Here is a 21,868-nt window from a genome sequence, read left to right as displayed (position 1 = left end):
AAGGAAAAAGGGGTCCTTGTGTTTCTTGGTCTTCACTGCTTATTTCAAAGTGTTCTGTCTTATTCAGGTGTAGCTTGTTTTTCAAAAGATGCTAATGTTCCGGACTTTACTAACTGCTCTAAAATACTTGAAAGACTATTATCAGCAACACACACCTACACCCTCTCTCTCTCAGACACGCACATGCACTTTCTCTCTAGTTTAAATTATTTACACACACACACACACACACACACACACACACACACACACACACACACACACACACACACACATATATACACTTACCCAGAGTAGTGCTCTTCCTCTTGGGCTGCTGTTCCCCATGCTGCTGCCATCCTCGCGGCCCTCTGTTCCCGTTCCCCATGCTGCTGTCATCCGCTGTATCCACCATTTGCTTCAGCTTCCCGGCCCTCTGTTCCTCACTGTATCCACGTCCCCATTTGCTTCAGCTTCCCGGCCCAATGCTATCCACGTCCCCATTTGATTTGGCTTCCTGGCCTGATGCTGCTGCTATCCATGTTGCTTCATCTTCGCGGTTAATTCCAACTGCCAGATGGAAATGATGATGCGAGCTCCTTGAACTCAATTCCGACTGGCAGGTAGCCTGACGGTGCTGACTCCATTGCGCACGTGATGATGTCAGCTCGACAGTGCAAAAATTTTAAAAAAGAAAAGAAGAAATCGGAAATAAAGGGGTGCCACTCGGGAATCGTGGCACCCCTTCATTTGGACCCCAAAACTCGGTAAAAACCGAGTAATTTGGAATGGTTGGGAGGTCTGCTATGGGGATAATATGTTCCTTAAAGGTGGATAACTATGCTTAGTTTGGCTTATAGCTTTACAGCATGGGTTTGACAACAGGCATCTGTCTGTATGATACCCTTGTGGAGGATGTGTGTGTCATCTGGAGAATGCATTATAGGCCACAGTATGCATTACCAGACGTGGATGGACGTATCCCTACTGTGATTGCTTGTACCTAAGAGAGATATATGCCAAACAGGAGTGGTCTCAGTAATGGGTGCAGGTGAATACCAGTGGTTACTGGCATTGTATAGTACCTGAACGATCCAAATGTTGCTGTGTGTCCTACATCTGTGTATCTGTTGTCAAGACATCATCTAACGATTGGTTATGGTCAGGCTGTTGAAGTGATGTATACTACCAGAATGCAAAACAATGACAGATAGTAACAGTATCACCCACAGCACAGTGTCAAACCATGTCATACACACATGTGTAGTCAGGTTCCGGAATGTGTGTAGTACAATGCATACTGGCCACCAATAGAAAATATAGAGTGTTACTATGAAATACAGAGCATGTCACCCTGGCCATGTGTCCACTACGCACATACATGTGGACAGTGCACCTCCACCATGTTCACAACTGTACACCTGCAAATCTGTGCTACACACATCTCACACATACTGTCCACTCTCTAACACATGCTGCCAATACTGCACACATCAGCCAAGTGGCACGTGGCTGGACAATACACAATTGGAACCAACACTGGTGTAAACAACACTACAATGACAATCATAGCTTTAATGCATCATGCCTGCTCAGCTACACCTTCAAGCATATCATTACACTCTACAGCTGACAACATGCTAACATTGCTATACTGCTATATAGACACCCTGTGCATCAGCACCATGGTAGCCTGTTCCTGCATCAATGTTAAAGATGACAGGAGGCGGCACAGGTTTCATCATATGCACAGGGTGTGTTGTTGGTTTTCCAGAGGCCTACAGTGAGCCATCCAATTGGCATGTATGTGTGTGTGTGTGTGTGTGTGTGTGTGTGTGTGTGTGTGTGTGTGTGTGTGTGGGGCAAGAATACTGGAATGGGCCAATGTTGTTGTAATGTGTGTGGGTATGTGTTAGCCCTAGGTTTCTGGAGTATGTGTGTGTGTGTCTGCATGCACACAGTTCCACCATGTGGCTGCCATATACGGGTATTTGTGGGACAGCCACAGACTGTACCTGTGAGGCTTTACAGATCACCATCTCTGGCCATGGATACGGTACCTGTGTCTGGCAGGGGTGCTACTGACACTATCAGGTACTAAGCCAGACTGGGTACTATCCCCAGAGATGTATGGATGTACACTGGACACAGGTCCCTGCTGGGACTGTCCAGAGCCATGTGTACGTGGTCTTCTAGGACATTCTATGGACAGCCCACCCTCAACATTGCTGGGGCTGGTACTGGCACTACGGGAGTGGCTGTGGCTTGAGGGATGTCTGCTGCGACTGCCAGCTGCTGATGTTGCTGGCATACATCCACGTTGACATCTCAACCGTCCTGCACTGTCCTGACATATGGACATGACATTGCAGAGGATATCTAAAGTCTCTCCCCAACGTTTATCAGTGACCTCGGTGTAATGACAGATGGCACCTGCTAGGTCACGGATACTGTCAATGATGGTGGTGTTATGTGCCCTCTGTGTCCTTAGTCCCTGTCTGGTGTACCGTTCCATACGTGCCTGTGCCTCCATGACAGCCTGGAATATGCATGACGTTGTCAGACCTGTGGCACGTCTGCCAGTGGCATGATGAGCAGCAGTGCTTCTATGAGAACCCCTGGACAACTGCCTATGTGGTACCCTTCCAGACATCTGGGTATGGCTGCTGTGTTGGGATGCATGTGCCATGGATACCACACTGTCCTGGCCAATGCCAACTGTATGCTGTCCCTCAGCTATGGGCATTGGTGATGGATTTATTGGCAGTATGACTGTATACATGGATGGGGTGGACAGCTGTGTACTGTCGATTGGTGGCCCAATGACAAACCCTAGCAAACACGCCTGTGCCTCAACACACCTATCTTCATTATCACTATGTGGCTCAGTGACATCAGTTTCCCTGCTACAGTGAACCAGCCCTAACACAGCACCTGTGGGAGGGAGACAGGAAACACACTTTACGACCTGTACATGATGTCGGCACACATGCACACATGCAAACATGCACACATGCACGCATGAACACATGAACACATGCACACATGAACACATGCACACATGCACACATGAACACATGAGCACATGAACACATGCACACATGCACACATGAACACATGAACACATGCATACATGAACACATGCACACATGCACACATGCACACATGCACACATGAACACATGAACACATGAACACATGAACACATGCACAAATGCACACAAATACACTCCTCACTACAGCAGATACCCACACACACCACCAGCAATCCAAAACATTCTTAATAGTGGTTGAAGGTGGGTTACAGTATCACAAGGCAAACAGTCATATCACATGTGTCAGCATGCAGAAGATTTGTTGCTCAAGACCATGCAGTGTGAGTGTAGACCACCCTTGTTAATAACATTATACATGGCTTTCATGCATGTGTGTTGTTGTTCAGTTATTGGCCTCACCCTGGAATGCAATGTGTACATGGACACAACATTGCTGTGCAAGTATTAAAAGGTCTGCAATGTCCTGTGCACCATCACTCACAGGTATATATACCATGGCTAGATGTGTATCTGTGTGTCACATAGATATCCATTTCTGATTACAGTGTCTGTGTCTGTAGCAGATAATTGTGGACACAGGTTTAGCACATGCATGCTATGTATACACACAGGATGAGTGGTGCATGTATACGTGATGGAATACCATTGCTCAACATGGCCATTGTGCAGTGGTTATGGTGAGTGTAGGACATATTGTGGACATGCCAGTGCCAGCCATGGCATGGCATGCTACAACATGACTGCAACATTAAACATCACACATACCCAATGTGTGTCATGTGACATATACACTCAATAGCATTGCAAGACATATATGTGTCCCTTTGTGCAAATGGTGATTGCTATGCATACTGTGTATAGGTTCATATGTTTGCACACACACACATTGAGGTGCATAGCAATGACTACTATGTGTAGTACTGTGGTCACTGTAACTGGATGGGGTGTAGTACCATGAGCCATCATCATCATGCATCATGTGGTCACTCAAGGCTACTAATGTGTGCCAGACAGCCACCTAGCATGCTGTACCTGAACTGCAGTACTGTGGCTACAGTCACAGTTACACAGCCACTTGTTACAATGGTTTGTAAGGTGCCCAACAGGAAGCATTACCTAACATGAATGTGCTATGTGTTGAAGAGTGTCGCACAGCCCTATGATAGGCCTCTACCCCTCAGGTATATTATGTGTGCTGTGTGGATAACATGTGGGATACTGAAGTGTGACCTTACAGCGGGTGTCTGGATACGCCATGTGTAGCATTTTAAGGTGCACTGCGTATGACAAAGTTGTGTATGTTGTGTACATGTGTATCAACTATGCCTACACTGCATACAGATTATATTCCAAATATCAGTATTGCACAACACTATGCAGCACAATTGCTAAACACACAGTACACATCTCACATATGCATAATCTGTCAATACAGGTAACAGTAGTCTACAGATAGGTCATGTTACCTGCACGCTCCATGTCAACATGCTGGGTGGCTCTGGCCTCCATGATGACACCTGTATATTGCTGTTCCTGTTGTTGGCCAGGAGCCACTACGCTTATGAGCAGCTCCTCCACTCTGGTGAGGGGGAGGGGTGAATGGCTACCCCACCACCTGTGGCAAGCTGTTGTCAATGGATATCAGATGGACAACGCCGGACATGTATAACTAAATCGCTGCAGTGATGGCGTACCTGCTCATATGTCCAGTTATGCATGCCTATGTCATTTACCTGACGAACAAGATCTTGCCACAGTGCAGTCCACTCATGCTGGTCCTGGCTGGTTCTAGAGAACAGCAGGGTGTAGTGCTGCACCAGGCTGCTGTGTATTTCCTCTTCCTCTACAGCTGTATAACACGGGTTGCGTTGGTGGGCCATGCCCCTGGAAGTCAATTAAACAAGATGTGTGAGAAAGTCATGTGGCACACTTAACATTCTAAAGTACAGATATCAATTAACTGCCTTATATAGCATCTGATTGGCTGTCAGAGGATACACATGTTCAATACCACTTATTTGTGCTCAGGCCACAACTGGCTGACAGTGCCTGGCATGCTCTATATATCAAACCATGTTCTGCATAGCAGCAAAGAGAAGCCAGTATGTAAGATTATACACCAGTACATGGCACACTGTATGTGACACTATGCACCACCTAGCCACAGGAGGCATATATCAAGCTAATGCATAAAGAAATATGTCATCCATTGCAATGAATATAAAGTACAGTTACAGTATTACCAGTATACCACCCTAGTCGTTGATGCCAAACCCCTGCCTAATATATGTGCACAGTTGTTAATATAGGTGGCATACTGCTGTACTAGACTATACATGTTGCTAGATACACATGTATACCCTGTAACACACATATGATTGAGGGCATGGCACAGGCATAATTACACACACATTAGACATAAATACAACACACAAATGTATGCTAACCCAGATGAGCTTTACCTGTGTACCATACAGTACTGTGTGTCACTACTTACAAAACCTTATGTCTAAAGTATGTAATATGTGAGGACTACAGGGAACACACATAACAGTGTTTCCAAGCAATGTGAACATACACCATACTGTACTGTTTAGGCCTACAGCTTCAGGTAGTACTACAGTTCATATGGGAGTTGGATTCACTAGCAGTACCACTCACTAAGCATACATGTATTGCTTTAGCCTACAATGGGACACCACAGTCGACAACAAGGGACTATGTCACACCGTATGCCATACTACTTATTCTGCCTAGCAATAGCATATACATCTTTTGCTGTGATCACAGCTAGGGCACAAACTACCATGACAGAAATAATTTCACACTAAGCTATCTCACCTTTTCAGACCTTGCACACATTCACCAACACATTCACCATCACACTCAGTCAACCTAACATAGCAATCATTGCACTAAGTACATGTGTGTGTGCATTGTGTCATAAGTAAGTAATACGCTATTGGCCCTAGGGCCTACAGCAGCCTAGCCATACGTCACCCTGGCCTTTGACACACATGTAATTTAATTTCACTTGCCCCTGTCAACCAGAACCACAGAGGTGATTCCCAGGGTGTATTTCCCAACCAATCATCAGGAGTATTTATGACAACTGCTAATGAGGAGCTTTGTTTGCTATTGATAGGTGGTTTGTTCCAGAGTATGACATGACTCTGAGATAGGAAGCTATCCTTCCAGCATGTGCTGTTTAGTGATCTGACAAGGTTTAGGGCCCTAGAGCATGTATCTGGGAGGGATTGTAATATGTTTACGTGGAGGATGTCCAACAGCTATGGGTGTGACATAGCTCTGTATGTTAGGCAGAGGTCACCTCTGGGTAGGTGGTATGCAACACAGTCTAGCTGTGGTTTTGTGAGTCGGTATGCATAGGGCATCTGCTTGAGGCCGGTATTACTCTTTGTGAGGTATGCCTGTAGCCTTTCCAGATGCTGTAGTTGTCATGTGAGGTACATACCACATGGGGCATTGTACTCTGTAATGAGTTTTATGGGTGATGAGTAGAGGGGAACACTGACCTATATTTCCCTAGATGACACACCTTTTGTGATGACATGTACCACGTAGATAGAGTACATGACTAGTGTGGCACTGCGATTATCAAAAGGGAGGCTACTGTCCACCTGTGTCCCATGTTCTCTTATCACACCTTCGGTGTTAGGTAGACTAGCACCTATGTGGTAGTTAATGGGTATAGTGTTTTGGCAAGAAGGGATGGCACTGCAGTGTCAACACTGAGCTTCAGTCCATGCCTTGGTCACCAGGCATCTGTCACAGTAAGTATGACCTCGTGTCTCTCTCTCTCTCTCTCTCTATATATATATATATATATATATATATATATATATGTATATATATATATATATATATATATATATATATATATATATATATATATATACGCGCATACATACACACATACATATAAACATCCATTTCTTTACATATAGATGTACATATAGGGACATATACAGGCCACTTTTCATGGTGGGAATATCAATTATGCGACAGTTGTGAGATATACAGTTATGTAATAATATTGCACAGTGTTGTGCAGACTGCATTGAATGTGTCCTTAGCCCATGTAGCTTTAGCAGTCCTCACTGGCTGCAGCACTGCAAAACTGACAAATCATACCCACAGCATTTAACCACATGTCATATACCAGTACTGCATGCTGTTTTCTTTGCCACACACTACAACCTATATAGAAATATGCACATAACAACCTTCAACAACACACACACATATATATATATATATATATATATATATATATATATATATATATATATATATATACATATATATATATATATATATATATATATATATATATATATATCTATATATATATATATATATATATATATATATATATATATATATATATTTATACACCCTTCACAAACAGTTGCAGTATGTCCCTTGCCCTATGCACATGTACAGATACATATAGAAATGTACTGCTGCCAAATATGGATGATTCACAGTATGTAGATTACTCTTCAAAAACATCTACTACATGCCAGCAAATACATATGTGTTACATACCTTTCCTTTGTATTACTCTGTTCTGTCTGTTTTTATAGGAAATATTTTTTTTTGGGGGGGGTTCTCTGTCTGTTGATGTTGCTCTTTCTTTTTCTGTGTCTGTCTGTTTCTGTCTCTTTGTCTGTGTCTCTGTCTCTGTCTCTCTCTCGCTCTCTCTCTCTGTCACTGCAATGAGATTATTGCATGTGTGGACAGCAAGTACAGCCTGCTTTTCTAGGTATCTGCACATGTGCATGTGATGGCTTCTGCACCAATTGGTGCCCACCATTTACTAATTGCATGCAGCCTGCTGTGATGTAATTGCAGTACTCACTGTCATAGCAGCCCACTGCTATAAAATGCTAAGTTAGGTAGGTGTTGCCCTTTTAGCTTTCCAAAGTGGGGCCCATGCTTATTTGCTGTGGACACCATTGTGTCAGTCAGAAGGTTGGTATACTTCTTATATCTGAAGCTAGGGTTGTAGCCAGTGATTTGCATGTTGTACTCAAACCTGAATGTTGCTGCTTCTAGTACACCCTTGTTAGTGTAGAATTTTACTCAACCCTCCAAATGCTTACACAAGAAACATGGGAGTATGTACTTTCTTTTCTAATTAGACAATTAACTGCCATACAAAAGTAGTTATTGCAATGTATTCTTCTGGCACATGAACTGTTTGTGAACTACTATACCGTAAATATTAATTTACTCACTTCTGAACAGTTTTTGGTTTATTTGTGTTGACATTAGCACAGGCTGCTCAACACAACTGGACAAATTTCAGTACTGAGTATGCCTACCTACATCCTTGGTAGAGCCTGAACACACAGGTATATTGTTCCTTTGGGTAGTGGTGCAGAAGTACAGAGAGCATTATTTATTATTGTGTGATGTTTATCTTGCTGAACATACAGGGTTGCTGTGTACCTGTTAGTCTATCAAGGCAAGTAGTCTGTCTGTGTAGCTCCCACCTGTGGACATATCCAGATGGTAGCCAGAGTTTAGCCGATTATTCTTTGTCTGTGCACCACACCAGTCTTTTCAGCACTGGAACAATGGCATTGTCACAGTTGGTTGCTACCAGTACATGGCTACATCCTTTGATATTTCTGTGTTGTACTCCTACATAAGGGTATGCTTGTGGGACTCCTTCCAAAGCTATTTGCAGAGTGTGTAACTGTAGAAAAGCTGAAATGCCTGTGTGTTTCTGCCTCTGCCAGGCCTCTGATACACTCAGGTATATATTTGAACAGCCTCAGGGAAAGGTACTTATAAGTGAGGTACACCTGTAATATATTACAGACATTAAGTTGAGACTGTGAGAGAATCAGAGCATATGTATTAATACACCTTTTCTGATGTGCAAGCAGTGTCTACTCTTACGTATTAACATTATTCATTAAGTGTAATTCCCCACTTTTCTGCCTAACGTCAGTACTTTTCAGAGGGATTCTGAGGGACACAGCTAATATTTGTTTATGAATCAGGGACATCCCTGAAAAGCAGTCACAGTTGGGAAATATGGCCTCTGCCCTATTCAAATATGCCAGTGTTTATCCTGCTCTGATACTGTGTGGGGTTTGTAAAGTGCTACTGTAACATTATTTCCTGCTAGAATGGCTGGTTCTCTTTTTATGTCATGCAATTCCACAACAACTGCTGGTAAAGATCCACAGAACAAGATTAGTGTTATGGCATTCCTATTTTCCCTTTACATTCACTCATTGAAATGCATGATATACTTATTACAGCACCAACTTGTGGTATGTCTACTGTGGCTTAGTGGTACTTCATGCAGTGTAGTGTGTCTAGGGTTCGAGACTGACAGAGGTGTTTTATTTTGCTGCTCAGCAGAACAAGGGCCCTGCGATGCAGAGTGACTAAGGCACTTTTAAGCAGTTGTAAGTGAGTTTGCGTGAAGCTTAGCAATATTTAGCTAAGCGCACACATGCGCACACTCGCTTAAACCTGCTAACTACTCCTTAAAAGTGCTTACTCCCGCTAACCCCCACACTAATTTTTTTGAAAGAAAATAAAATGGGGAGATAGGAAAGTGGTAAAAAGGGGGCACAAAGAGGGAAAGACAGTAGGGAAACCAGCTCAGGATTTGCAGAATTGGTGTAGGGAAGGTCCATAGCTACCCATTTCTTTACCAGCAACAGCTGTGCATATGTTAGAAATTTGGAGTGAAATTTGAAACCTTCCACCCTGAGAGAGGGGTGAAGACAACAAAGTATGTTATACTGCCAATTATAATTATCAGTTTACATGTCCTGCCGAGATGTGTGCGAAATGGGCAGCTATGCATGGGGCGTGATTTTTTGCAGGAGCAAATTGCCCTTTTTTTTTTCAGGTGAGAGTGGAATGTGAGGTAGGGGAAGTAGGTATGTTGGGGGAGGTAGGTTGGGGAGGTAAACAGACAAGACAAACAAGACACATACAGGGGGGAATATGACACATTGGGTGTGTGAACACAATTAACTGGGAAGGATGTTTGGAAATTGCAAGCCCATGAGCCCACAGATGGTAACAGTGGAACTGAGATCCCCATCCATGGGCAGTCACCACTGCATCTTCATAGCCTGGAGGATGGCTATGCTGGGGGCTGTGTAGGAGGGGCAGGCTCACCCGTGCATCGTTCCACTCTTGCCTCGAGCTGGCAGAGGGGATTAGCGTCTGAATGCTGGATCTCCCTACGCACCACAGCCTGGACCCTTCGAAGGGTGACAGGTGGCCCCTCTCCACCCACAGTTGCATGGGGGATGAGCCCCATTCCCTGCAGCGCTTCCACCCGAAGGTGGCACAGGAACAATGGAGGACGGGAGCCCGGGCTGGGCACTGGACCTGCTGGTGCCAGGTGCAATCGCCAGCTGAGGAGGGACAGGTGGGTCTGCTGGGACTAGCCTTCCCATACGTTCTGTGTTTAGGTGTATTTAATTACAACATAGACAACAGCATTCCAAATTAATTGTAACAGCATGCAGTAATATTGCCATTAACCCAACACACCAGGGTTCCAATAGTTGAACAGCAAGCATAACACATGCATATATTGAATGACAGTGGACATTCCAACAGCATGCAGGAATGATTGGTGGCAACAAGCCACCAAGATTGTGGTGTTTGAACAGGGCACATGCATCAAAGTAAATGCAGATATTTATAGAACAATAGGACATATGTCCCAACAAATGTTTTGAGATTAGCATACCCATTGAGGTGTGGAATTGCATTGTTTATGCACATACAATAGAGTATAAAAAGATACCTCCATTAACATCTGATAAGTACTTATAGTTTACACTACATTCCTATTGACTGCAGGTGTATATCCCCTACATGTATTATTACACTAGGCAACGTGCATTAGGTTGTGTAATGGGTTTGGCTAGTTCATTATATACCTAACCAATATCTGACATACTAACTGTCCAGGATGCAAATGTTACTGCTACGTATTTATATATTTTATTTATATTTATATATCTACATACCTGGATGATTTCACGTACAACAGTACTATTTATATAATGCAAGAGTGCAACAACATTTCAAAGTAAGTGACACAGACACACTCCAAGTATTATACCTTTATTAATTACATTACACACTTTTCTAGAGGCTCTCTCATTTATTTGATATTACAGTGCATGCAGAACACTTATTCAAGTCGTATTATACCTTTATTAATAGGTTACAACACTCTTTTTCAGGCTCGCTCACTTATTTTATATAACAGTACATGCAGAGATATTATTCAGGACTTATTTTACCTTTATTAATGGGTTACAACACTCTTTTTCTGGCTCTCTCACTTATTTTATATAACAGTACATGCAGAGAAATTATTCAGAGCATTTTATGGCTTTATTATTGGGCTACAACACTTTTTTTCAGGCTCTCTCACTTATTTTATATAACAATACATGCAGAATAATTACTAACCTGCCTGGTGGCACAGCCTTAGCAGCCTATCTGCATAGGCTTGCTGATTCGCAGCATGGACACCTGCAGCTGTGATGTAAATGAAGGGATATTGAGACATACCTATCCATTGTATAGTCTACAATAGCATTTCTTACATACTTCATTCCATGGCTACCTACTCAGTAGTGGGGCATCTTGCATGTCATGGGCCTCCTGTATCCATCAGTTCAGTAGGTCCTGCTTCCATCTTTTCAGGTCTGCATGGTGGTGACAGACCTGCTCACCAGTCCAATGGAAGCCTGTGGCACTGGTGAGATCATGAGCTAACTGGTTCCAAGCCTCTGCTTTGTACTCCATCCCTTGAAACTGGCCCTGCAGGAGTCTTGACTCATGATGGTGGACAAGGAGCCAAACCATGTATTTTGACTCCTTGATGCCCCAGCGTTGCCGAAAAGCAGTACCCTCTCCAGCACCAGCCATTCTGACTGCAGATGGGAGCTACAATCAGTTATGTCAAGTATTCCCGCCTATGGAGTTTAAATATGCCTCATTTCCCACACTTATTTGTGATTGGCCATTTTTGAAAATTCTCGGCTAACAGCAAACCTGCTTAGCAATGGTTAAACTTCCATTTATAAGTATATGTATGTTAACAGTGCATGTTGATGCTAAGCTGTCATGGCTTAGTGGTTCAGTACTTTGATTATGGTGCACAGTGTCCCGGGTTCGAGCCTTGTTATGGCTTTTTATTTTACTACTGTCCAGACAGGCTAGGGGGTGTGGCTGTGTTTAGGCGACTTTGCTCAGCTTTGCTCTATGTTGCTCTAAGTTGCTGCACGTTGCCCGACGGTGCACTGGTTAGCTCGGTGCACAGCTCCGCTCAAACCTATTGCGCTAGGTAAAGTGTTGCTTACCTGTGGGCAACTATATTGTGCTAGGTAAAGTGCTGCTTAGCTATGGGCAACTATATTGCGCTGGGTACAATGCTGCTTAGCTATGGGCAATTATATGTCAATATCCTTAATGCTGCTCATCTTCTTATATTTATATATATACATTTTGTTCACTAATACATAGGCCATTTCAATGCTTTTTTCAAAAATTGCATTCATGTATGTCAGGAATTATTTTATATGTTAATTTAAAACATAAAATAGAAAGGGGAGTGGTGGGACTAGAACCGGGAACGCCTCCGCTTTGTGCGAAGGCTCTATCACTACGCTATTGCTATTTGGCTTGATTTGCATAAACACGTGCAAATACGGGGTTGTGTCTTGGAAAAATTGCAAGTTGCCATAGGTGAATGTGTGCCTTTAAAAAACAATCTCTTAAAAAAAGAAACCCTGCTGATTTTAAAGTATGGTACTTTGGAGCCTCAGGGACTCAACAAAGAATGTAATTGGAAGTATGTGATTTGAATTGCTTTTTATTCTTGGAAGGCTGAGTAAGCTGAAGTGCTAAGGGTTTCATTAAATTCACTTACTTCTTGGATCGGTGGTCTTGGTGGTATTTTATTAAAGCTAAAAAAAAGTATGTTAACCAGGGAAGCGCACTGATTCACTTATATCTGTCAACAAACATCAAATAATACACCAGGAGTTCACATTATTTTTTGTTTTTTTAAGTTGTATTTGCTTTTTTTGTTAGTTTGACTGATACGTACTCTGATCTCTTTGCAACTCATCTATCATAACTACCTCAATCTGTATTTATATTTTAAAAAACTGAGCTCATCCAGGTACAAATCTTAAATAATTCTGTGGCCTGGTTACATGCAGGTACTTCTAATTATATTCATATAATCCAGTTTTCAGTATCTACAGTAATTATGCCATCATTCTATCTCCTGAGTCATGCCATAGGCAATTTGTGATGTTATCACAGCCCAGTGATTTCATGTGACAGGCCTGAATGAAGGTAAGATGGTACATACTGCATATTGTGATCTGGCCTAGGGCTTTGACACAATTTCCCAGACAGGTATCATTAAGAAACCCTCCTAGCTGTAGATTAATCCCTATGTAACTAGATGGGTAACCAGATGGCTCACCGACAGTACACATACTGTGAACGTTGGTGAAACAACCTGTACCAGTAGAGCTGTCACCTATGTCCCTGTGGATAAGGTCCATGCTGATTCCTTCCTTACCCTAGCAGATGAGGCTTGTTAGGCTTATAGGTCAAGAGCTGTAGTTCTACATGTTACCAGATTGATGTGCATTGCATATCACACAGCATTTGATATCATTTTTTGTAGTGTAGGTGATATATGTGTGGAAAAGGCATTGAGACACCAGGGTTATAGTGCTTGGTTGTTGATAACAGATTGCTGTATTGTAAATATGTGACATATTGTTAGATATGTTTTCCAGTTTGTAACAATTCCACATGTAGTGTCATGTCATAGACAGGAAATGTACAGTAAGCAGCAGTATTACATAATAATATTTATTTTCCATAGCATGGAGAGCAGCAGGTTTGTGAGATGGTTGGCAAAGTGTATACTCATACAAGATACAGATGTTTGTGCATAGCTAAGCAGTGCCCAAACATGAGCCACAGGGCTAAAGTTTGACAGTTGGTATTGAGTCTATGCAACACATCTGCTGCTTACCAGCTCTGTGGCAGCGCAGCACAAATTAATGCATTGATACATTCCTTTTTGAGCCCAGATTGTACTGGGTTTAAATCCAGTGCTATGGAATGCTTTTAAATACGTTTATTTAAACATCGATAATGCAATAACATGAATTCTTTACAGCACATGTGAAGTTGTGTGCTGACATAGCACAACAGGATTAAGCAGCACTGCACCAAGGTAACCACATCATTTTGCTATCTTTCACTGTTGCTGAGAGTTGTTGCATGATGTGCACCTCCGCTCAAACATGGACCCCAAAAAGTGAAGGGATCCATTGGTTTTGTGTGTGTAATACTCTGAGCATTTTCAGAATCTTAACAATTTTCTATTACTATTCCCCAAATGTTGATTAACAGCTTAAAATCATTTTTTAAATACATTACTCTTTAACTCTGACTGTAAAATGATTGTCATATTGTATACTATTTTATTTTTTACTTTGCAGACAGTAGTGTTTTTTCCTCCTACTCTCAGCAGCAACTGCATTGGTAAATATGAGACAAACATTAAGCATGATAACACAATATTTTAAGGGTTCCAATGATCTGTACTGAAGTTCCTTAAGAATATATCATTGAGAGGTCATGCAAATACAGTGAAGCAGTTATAAACATGCCAGTTCACACCACGTGACTTGACAAGCTTTGTGCCATCCGTCTGTATATATCTATCTTCGTGATACATTTTACTTTTGGGGATTTTAATTTGGATAAGAAAATGAATCCCAGATGCCAAAGCAGCAAAAAATACTTAGAAAGTCATGCAACGTTTCTAACTCAAAGACATGAACCAACTAAAAATGGAAACAAGACTCATTCCAAGTCTATGACAGTGGATGTATTCAAAACACAAAGAGTTTGCAAAAATCAAGACCATCAGATCATTCAGGCATTAAAAAAAAGTTGTGCAATGTAGCATATTCATTGTCTGAGCAACAACAAACTTACCTAACCGCTTGCTCTTAACTAAGTAGCCCAGGGCATTATCATTCACCATGTGCAACAGTTTCACTCCACTCCAGCCTAAATTGTCAGTCAAAGATTTCACACAGTGTTCTCAACATCAACAATCTAACATAACTGATGGTTTATTTAGTGGATCTTCATAGGAATCTGTGAAGTCAGGAGTGAATGTTGATAAGGAAGTTTAGATTCCTTTTGTTTTTCACTGCCTGTTGCACTGAAATGATGGGGCTGTTTACTTTAAATTTATTTTATACACTAAAGACAGTGTACACTGTGCAGCAAAGTCTGGAATCTATTCATCTATCAGTTTTCAGGTTAATAAATGTGTATTTAGCATGGGGTACCAGCTCAGATAAGAGAGTTTGATGTAATCCTTTCAGTATTTTGGAGAAAATGCAGAGATAGGCAGCATGGAACTTGCTCCAAAAATGAAAATGTGGTCCTGTAGACTACATACGCTGGAATTGTCATAGTCACAGTGACACAGACTGAGATCTAACTGGGCTTATAACATTCTTGTGAAATAGTGGAGTGATGACCATTACTGTGGGCAGAATGAGAGAGCATATTGCATTTTCCCAGCCTTATCAGTTAAACTGGACTAAAGTACAGATATAGAATAATAGAAAATACCCCTTCCAGAAAAGGAAAAAGGGGTCCTTTTGTTTCTTGATCTTCACTGCTTATTTCAAAGTGTTTTGTCTTATTCAGGTGTAGCTTGTTTTTCAAAAGATGCTAATGTTCTGGACTTTACTAACTGCTCTAAAATACTTGAAAGACTATTATCAGCAACACACACCTACACCCTCTCTCTCTCAGACACACACACGCACTTTCTCTCTAGTTTAAATTACTTACACACATACACACACACACACACACACACACACACACACACACACACACACACACACACACACACACACACACACACACACACACACACTTACCCTGAGTAGTGCTCTTCCTCTCAGGCTGCTGTTTCCCATGCTGCTGCCATCCTCGCGGCCCTCTGTTCCTGTTCCCCATGCTGCTTCCATCCACTGTATCCACCATTTGCTTCAGCTTCCCGGCCCTCTGTTCCTCGCTGTATCCATGTCCCCATTTGCTTCAGCTTCCTGGCCCGATGCTATCCACGTCCCCATTTGCTTCAGCTTCCTGGCCTGATGCTGCTGCTATCCACGTTGCTTGTTGTTATCCAACTGCCAGGCGGAAATGATGATGCGAGGTCCTTGAGCTCAATTCCGACTGGCTGGTAGCCTGATGGCGCTGACATCATTGCGCACGTGATGATGTCAGCTCCGACAGTGTAAAAATTTTAAAAAAGAAAAGAAAAAATCGGAAATGAAGGGGTGCGCCTCGGGAATCGTGGCACCCCTTCATTTGGATCCTAAAACGCGGTAAAAAACGAGTAATTTGGAATGGTTGGGAGGTCTGCTATGGGGATAATATGTTCCTTAAAGGTGGATAACTATGCTTAGTTTGGCTTATAGCTTTACAGCATAGGTTTGACAACAGGCATCTGTCTGTATGATACCCTTGTGGAGGATGTGTGTGTCATCTGGAGAATGCATTATAGGCCACAGTATGCATTACCAGATGTGGACGGACATATCCCTACTGTGAGTGCTTGTACCTAAGAGAGCTATATACCAAACAGGAGTGGTCTCAGTAATGGGTGCAGGTGAATACCAGTGGTTACTGGCATTGTACAGTACCTGAAGGATCCAAATGTTGCTGTGTGTCCTACATCTGTGTGTCTGTTGTCAAGACATCATCTAATGATTGGTTATGGTCTGGCTGTTGAAGTGATGTATACTACCAGAATGCAAAACAATGACAGATAGTAACAGTATCACCCACAGCACAGTGTCAAACCATGTTATACACACATGTGTAGTCAGGTTCTGGAATGTGTGTAGTACAATGCATACTGGCCACCAATAGAAACTATGGAGTGTTACTATGAAATACAGAGCATGTCACCCTGGCCATGTGTCCACTATGCACGTACATGCAGACAGTGCACCTCCACCATGTTCACAACTGTACACCTACAAATCTGTGCTACACACATCCAACACATACTGTCCACTCTCTAACACATGCTACCAATACTGCACACATCAGCCAAGTGGCACGTGGCTGGACAATACACAATTGGAACCAACACTGGTGTAAACAACACTACAATGCCAATCATAGCTTTAATGCATCATGCCTGCTCAGCTACACCTTCAAGCATATCATTACACTCTACAGCTGACAACATGCTAACATTGCTATACAGCTATATAGACACCCTGTGCATCAGCACCATGGTAGCCTGTTCCTGCATCAATGTTAAAGATGACAGGAGGTGGCACAGGTTTCATCATATGCACATGGTGTGTTGCTGGTTTGCCAGAGGCCTACAGTGAGCCATCCAATTGGCATGTGTGTGTGTGTGTGTGTGTGTGTGTGTGTGTGTGTGTGTGTGTGTGTGTGTGTGTGTGTGTGTGTGGGGCAAGAATACTAGAATGGGCCAATGTTGTTGTAATGTGTGTGTGTATATGTTAGCCCTAGGTTTCTGGAGTATGTGTGTGTCTGTCTGCATGCACACAGTTCCACCATGTGGCTGCCATATATGGGTATTTGTGGGACAGCCACAGACTGTACCTGTGAGGCTTTACAGATCACCATCTCTGGCCATGGATACGGTACCTGTGCCTGGCAGGGTTGCTACTGACACTATCAGGTACTAAGCCAGACTGGGTACTATCCCCAGAGATGGATGGATGTACACTGGACACAGGTGCCTGCTGGGACTGTCCAGAGCCATGAGCACGTTGTCTTCTAGGACATTCTATGTACAGCCCACCCCCAACATTGCTGGGGCTGGTACTGGTACTATGGGAGTGGCTGTGGCTTGTGGGACGTCTACTGCGACTGCCAGCTGCTGATGTTGCTGGCATACATCCACGTCGTCATCTCAACCATCCTGCACTGTCCTGACACATGGACATGACATTGTGGAGGATATCTAATGTCTCTCCCCAACATCTATCAGTGACCTCGGTGTAATGACAAATGGCACCTGCTAGGTCACGGATACTGTCAATGATGGCGGTGTTATGTGCCCTCTGTGTCCTTAGTCCCTGTCTGGTGTACCATTCCATACGTGCCTGTGCCTCCATGACAGCCTGGAACATGCATGACGTTGTCAGACCTGTGGCACGTCTGCCAGTGGCATGATGAGCAGCAGTGCTCCTACGAGAACCCCTGGACATCTGCCTATGTGGTACCCTTCTAGACATCTGTGTATGGCTTCTGTGTTGGGATGCATGTGCCATGGATACCACACTGTCCTGGCCAATGCCAACTGTATGCTGTCCCTCAGCTATGGGCATTGGTGATGGATTTTTTGGCAGTATGACTGTATGCATGGATGGGGTGGACAGCTGTGTACTTTCGATTGGTGGCCCAATGACAAACCCTGGTAAACACGTCTGTGCCTCAACACACCTATCTTCATTATCACTATGTGGCTCAGTGACATCAGTTTCCCTGCTGCAGTGAACCAGCCCTAGCACAGCACCTGTGGGAGGGAGACAAGAAACACACTTTACGACCTGTACATGATGTCGGCACACATGCATACATGCAAACATGCACACATGCACACATGCACACATGAACACATGAACACATGCACACATGAACACATGCACACATGCACACATGAACACATGAGCACATGAACACATGCATACATGCACACATGAACACATGAACACATGAACACATGAACACATGCACACATGAACACATGCACTAATGCACACAAATACACTCCTCACTACAGCAGATACCCACACACACCACCAGCAATCCAAAACATACTTAATAGTGGTTGAAGGTGGGTTACAGTATCACAAGGCAAACAGTCATATCACGTGTCAGCATGCAGAAGATTTGTTGCTCAAGACCAGTAGACAGCCCTTGTTAATAACAGTATACATGGCTTTGATGCATGTGTGTTGTTGTTCAGTTATTGGCCTCACCCTGGAATGCAATGTGTACATGGACACAACATTGCTGTGCAAGTATTAAATGGTCTGCAATGTCCTGTGCACCATCACTCACAGGTATATATATCATGGCTGGATGTGTATCTGAGTGTCACATAGATATCCATTTCTGATTACAGTGTCTGTGACTGTAGCAGATAATTGTGGACACAGGTTTAGCACATGCATGCTATGTATACACACAGGATGAGTGGTGCATGTATACGTGATGGAATACCATTGTTCAACATGGCCATTGTGCAGTGGTTATGGTGAGTGTAGGACATATTGTGGACATGCCAGTGCCAGCCATGACATGGCATGCTACAACATGACTGCAACATTAAACATCACACATACCCAATGTGTGTCATGTGACCTACACACTCAATAGCATTGCAAGACATATATGTGTCCCTTTGTGCAAATAGTGATTGCTATGCATACTGTGTATAGGTTCATATGTTTGCACACACACAACATTGAGGTGCATAGCAATGACTACTATGTGTAGTACTGTGGTCACTGTAACTGGATGGGGTGTAGTACCATGAGCCATCATCATCATGCATCATGTGGTTACTCAAGGCTACTAATGTGTGCCAGACCGCCACCTAGCATGCTGTACCCGAACTGCAGTACTGTGGCTACAGTCACAGTTACACAGCTACTTGTTACATGGGTTTGTAAGGTGCCCAATAGGAAGCATTACCTAACATGAATGTGTTATGAGTTGAAGAGTGTCGCACAGCCCCATGATAGGCCTCTACCCCTCAGGTATATTATGTGTGCTGTGTGGACAACATGTGGGATACTGAAGTGTGACCTTACAGCAGGTGTCTGGATACGCCATGTGTAGCATGTTAAGGTGTACTGCGTATGACAAAGTTTGTTGTGTATGTTGTGTACATGTGTATCAATTATGCCTCTCCAATGTCAAGTACGGTCTTGCCACAATTGTGTGTGATGCTCTGTGTATTGCATGTGATTGAGGCAGCTACTGTCATTACTGAGATGTGCATAGTCTCACAGCAAACATACACAGCATGCATTATGCGTAGGTGTGTTACATATACATGGCCTACACCACACCTATGACATGCACATTTCATTAGCAATATTAAATTTATAACACACTCACCAGCATCGACCGGCTGTCTTGCTGTCACACCAGAGGGATCTACAAGAATATGAGACAGTTTGTCAGTGGCCACAACTGTGGCATTGCTACTGTGAGTTTGCTAAACTACAGTGGTACAACAGTCGACAGTCACAGGCATACAGATTATATTCCAAATATCAGTATTGCACAACACTATGCAGCACAATTGCTAAACACACAGTACACATCTCACATATGCATAATCTGTCAATACAAGTAACAGCAGTCTACAGATAGGTCATGTTACCTGCACGCTCCATGTCAACATGCTGGGTGGCTCCGGCCTCCATGATGACACCTGTATATTGCTGTTCCTGTTGTTGGCCAGGAGCCACTACGCTTATGAGCAGCTTTTCCACTCTGGTGAGGGGGGGTGAATGGCTACCCCACCACCTGTGGCAAGCTGTTGTCAATGGATATCAGATGCACACCGCCGGACATGTATAACTAAATCACTGCAGTGATGGCGTACCTGCTCATATGTTCAGTTATGCATGCCTATGTCATTTACCTGACGAACAAGATCTTGCCACAGTGCAGTCCACTCATGCTGGTCCTGGCTGGTTCTAGAGAACAGCAGGGTGTAGTGCTGCACCAGGCTGCTGTGTATTTCCTCTTCCTCTGCAGCTGTATAACACGGGTTGCATTGGTGGGCCATGCCCCTGGAAGTCAATTAAACAAGATGTGTGAGCAAGTCATGTGGCACACTTAACATTCTAAAGTACAGATATCAATTAATTGCCATATATAGCATCCGACTGGCTGTCAGAGGATACACATGTTCAATACCACATATTAGTGCTCAGGCCACAACTGGCTGACAGTGCCTGGCATGCTCTATATATCAAACCATGTTTTGCATAGCAGCAAAGACAAGCCAGTATGTAAGATTATACACCAGTACATGGCACACTGTATGTGACACAATGCACCACCTAGCCACAGGAGGTATATATCAAGCTAATGCATGAAGAAAGATGTCATCCATTGCAATTAATGTAAAGTACAGTTACAGTATTACCAGTATACCACCCTAGTCATTTTTGCCAAACCCCTGCCTAACATATGTGCACAGTTGTTAATATAGGTGGCATACTGCTGTACTAGACTATACATGTTGCTAGATACACATGTATACCCTGTAACACACATATGATTGAGGGCATGGTACAGGCATAATTACACACACATCAGACATAAATACAACACACAAATGTATGCTAACCCAGATGAGCTTTACCTGTGTACCATACAGTACTGTGTGTCACTACTTACAAAACCTTATGCCTGAGGTATGTAATCTGTGAGGACTACAGGGAACACACATAACAGTGTTTCCAAGCAATGTGAACATACACCATACTGTACTGTTTAGGCCTACAGCTTCAGGTAGTACTACAGTTCATATGGGATTTGGATTCACCAGCAGTACCACTAACTAAGCATACATGTATTGCTTTAGCCTACAATGGGACACCACAGTCGACAACAAGGGACTATGTCACACCATATGCCATACTACTTTTTCTGCCTAGCAAT

The sequence above is a fragment of the Protopterus annectens genome, chromosome 3.part0 (genome assembly GCF_019279795.1).
Source record: "Protopterus annectens isolate FY-2018-M chromosome 3.part0, PAN1.0, whole genome shotgun sequence".
NCBI classification, from domain to species: Eukaryota; Metazoa; Chordata; order Ceratodontiformes; family Protopteridae; genus Protopterus; species Protopterus annectens.
Note: the sequence above shows the minus strand (reverse complement) of the source record.